This window comes from Ornithorhynchus anatinus, chromosome X1 (genome assembly GCF_004115215.2).
Source record: "Ornithorhynchus anatinus isolate Pmale09 chromosome X1, mOrnAna1.pri.v4, whole genome shotgun sequence".
NCBI classification, from domain to species: Eukaryota; Metazoa; Chordata; class Mammalia; order Monotremata; family Ornithorhynchidae; genus Ornithorhynchus; species Ornithorhynchus anatinus.
Genome location: NC_041749.1, coordinates 44,520,661 through 44,524,404, shown reverse-complemented (window position 1 = coordinate 44,524,404; position 3,744 = coordinate 44,520,661). Strand labels below are relative to the sequence as shown.

Below are 3,744 nucleotides of genomic sequence, written 5' to 3'. Positions count from 1 at the left end.
CAAAACTCACCCATACTGGGCAGCAGTGGCACAGGACAGAGTCGTGGGTGGAGACTCAAGTTTACCACACGGAAGGAGGCAATGGTAAACCGCTTCCTTATTTTTACCAAGAAAACTCTCTGGATACACTACCAGAACGATTGCAGAAGGAGAGTGGGGCATTCTGGGAGAGATGTGTCCATGGTGTCATTATGCATCGGAAACGACTCGACGGCATAAGACCAGACAAGATTTGTTTCTCAGGCCCATTCTCTTTCCACTAGACCAGGCTGCTCCATCAGTCCATAAATGATATATATATTGAGTATTTACTGTGTGCAGAGCACTGTAGTAAGTGCTGGGGAAAAGGCAATATGACAGAGTTGGCAGACACAATCCTTGCCCATGAGGAGCTGAAAGTCTACAGAGATAGTGACTATTGAATGTTGGGATCAGGACAGGTCATACCCTCCTCTCTCCTCCTGCAGATTTAAGGCTCCTTTCTCTGAATTTGGCAAAAAGCACTTTAATTCCCTCCTGGTATTGATTTGTCCAGTGGTGACAATTGAGTAAAATAGTGACCTGAGAGGAGCTGGCCAACTCAAATTCCCCTGTTGAGGATGTACCAGATGCTAGAGTGAAACACAAAATGAAAGAGAAGGTGGACAGACTGGGTTTCTAACGCCATTCCTCCCCCCGTCTGCTGTGTGACCTCGGGCAAATCACTTAACCCCTCTCTGCCTCAATTTCCTCACCTATAAAAGAGGGATTAAATATTTCTTCTCCCTCCTACTTAGACTGTGAGCCCTGTTTGGGACAGGGACTGTGTCTGATCTCATTATCTTCTACTCCAGTGTTTAGTATGGTGGTTGGCACAATGAGTGAAAATAATTATGGTATTCGTTAAAGGCTTACTATGTGGCAGGCACTGTTATTATTATACCAGTAATACCAATAATGACATTAAGGAAGTGGCCGATATAGAGTTGTACTCGGCAGTAGTTGCACTCACAGCTTCTCTGACTTCAAAAACCCCCAGCAAGTTACCAGCGAATTGATGTGTCACCCTTGGTGGGGCCATGGTGCTTCACTACTCAAATCTCATCTCTTCCCCTGAGAATCTTGCCGATCCCCAGCTGGAGTGTGGACGCTCAGACTGCTGCTGAACTCACTGCCCTCCGGCAGGTGTGCACAACACCACCCCCTTGCCCCCACGCAAACACACACTCACACCTCACACCCCCGCCTTCTCAATTGAAACTGAATCGTCAGAGGGAAGTTCCGGACAAACCACTCCAGGAAAGAGTGGGAGGGTTGCTGTGAATAACCACAGGTTTCCCAGTAATAGTAGCAGGAGAGGTAGTAACAGTAACAGTAACAGTAACTAATCGACCTCTCAGCTGTCTTTGACACTGTCGACCATCTCCTTCTCCTCCACACTTTATCTCACTTTGGCTTCATGGACTCGTCCTCTCCTGGTTCTCCTCTTATCTCTCTGGCCGTTCATTCTCGGTCTCCTTCATGGAATCCTCCTCCCCCTCCCATCCACTAACTGTAGGGGTTCCTCAAGGGTCAGTTCTCGGCCCTCTTCTGTTCTCCATCTATACTCACTCCCATGGTGAACTCATTCGCTCCCACTGCTTCAATTGTCATCTCTACGCAGATGACACCCAAATCTACATCGCAGATGACACCCAAATCTACATTTCCTCCCCGTTCTCTCCCCCTCCCTCCGGGCTCTTATCTCCTCCTGCCTCCAGGAGGTCTTCACCGTCAACATATCTAAAACTGAGCTCCTTATCTTCCCTCCCAAACTCTGTCCTCTCCCTGACTTCCCCTCCACTGTGGATGGCACTACCATCCTTCCCATCTCACAGGCCTGCAACCTTGGTGTCGTCCCTGACTCAGCTCTCTCATTCACCCCACACATCCAACCCATCACCAACAGCTGCCGGTTTCACCTTCACAATATCACCAAGATCCACCCTTTCCTCTCCATCCAAACTGTTATTGTGCTGGTACAAGTTCTCATAATATCCCAACTGGATTATTGGGTCAGCCTCCTCTCGGATCTCCCTTCCTTCTATCTCTTCCCACTCCAGTCTATTCTTCATTCTGCTGCCTGGATCATCTTCCTACAGAAACGCTCTGGGCATGTCACTCCCCTCCTCAAAAACCTCCAGTGGTTGCCTATCAACCTCCGCATGAAACAAAAACTCCTCACTCTTGGCTTCAAAGCTCTCCATCACCTTGCCCCCTCCTACCTCACCGCCCTTCTCCCTTTCTACTGCCCACCCCGTACACTCCACTCCTCTGCCGCTCACCTCCTCACTGTTCCCCATTCTCACCTATCCCGCCGTCAACCCCTGGCCCACGTCCTACCGCTGTCCTGCCCCCCCACCCCGGCTCTTCCCCCTTTCACTCCCCTTAGTACTGTGCTCATTGTATATATTATTTATTACCCTCTTTATTTTGTTAATGAGGTGTATATCTCCTTGATTCTATTTATCTTGATGATGTTGTCTTGTTTTGTTTTGTTCTGTTCTGTTTTGCTTTGCTGTCTGTCTCCCCCATTTAGACTGTGAGCCCGTCACTGGGCAGGGATTGTCTCTATCTGTTGCCGAATTGTCCATTCCAAGTGCTTAGTACAGTGCTCTGCACATAGTAAGCGCTCAATAAAAACTCTTGAATGAATACTATACTTTCCCAAGCACTAGGTGCAGTCTTCTGCACCCAATAAATTGTTGTTATTGTCTTATGCCGTCGAGTGTGTCCGGCCCACAGCGACGCCATGGACACATCTCTCCCAGAACGCCCCACCTCCATCTGCAATAGTTCTGGTAGCGCGTCCGTAGAGTTTTCTTGGTAAAAATACGGAAGCGGTTTGCCACTACCTCCTTCCGCACAATAAATTTGAGTCTCCGCCATCAACTCTCTCCCATGCCACCGCTGCCAGCACAGGTGAGTTTTGACTTGTAGCAGATTGCCTTCCACTCGCTAACCACTGCCCAAGCTAGGAATGGAGTGGATATGCCTCTGCTTGACTCTCCTTCCCATAGTCGAGACTGATAGATTACTGGAAACTCTTCAGGTGTGACCCTGAGAGGGGCTATGCTTTTGGGAGATTCCAAATTTAAAGAGTCAAGAGATAGTGACAGAAAACTGTTGGGGGAAATCTCCTGAAGCACTAGAGTAAAGCCGCCAGAGTCCTCCTACCATGGCTACAAATCGCCACAAGCACTAGGACCCTAGGGCTGTGTCTCGATGTCTGACCTCAGGAACTGAAGTAAATATCCCAGAGCAGGAAAATAACAATAATAAAGGCATCTGTTAAGCGCTCACCATGCTTAATTGAATAGTAATAATAATGATAACAATTATGGCATTTGTTAAGTGCTTACTATGTGCTAGGCACTGTTCTAAGCCCTGGGGATACAAGGTTGTCCCATGTCGGGCTCACAGTTTTAATCCCCATTTTACAGAGGAGGTAGCTGAGGGACAGAGAAGTTAAGTGCCTTGACCAAGGTCACCCAGCTGACAAGTGGCGAGCTGGGATTAGAACCCATGACCTCTGATTCCCAAGTCCATGCTCTTTCCACTGAGCCACGCTGCTTCTCTTGACTAATCCTGCCTTGACTAATACATCAGACTCCTCGCTGACCTCCCTGCCTCCTTTTCTCCTCTCTCTAGTCCTTACTTCACTCAGCTCCCTCATAAAAAACCTCCAGTGGTTGCCCATTCTTCTCTGCTTCAAACGGAAACTCC

The 3,744-nt window shown here is 48.4% G+C and overlaps 1 non-coding gene across 1 annotated transcript; it reads right to left on the bottom strand.

Annotated features, from left to right (window-relative positions):
• Positions 1-2,950: 2,950 nt before the first annotated feature.
• On the bottom strand, positions 2,951-3,088 carry LOC114806749. Its single transcript, XR_003754811.1, has one exon. It is a non-coding gene; the product is annotated as a small nucleolar RNA SNORA7 (small nucleolar RNA).
• Between the last annotated feature and the right edge of the window lie 656 nt (positions 3,089-3,744).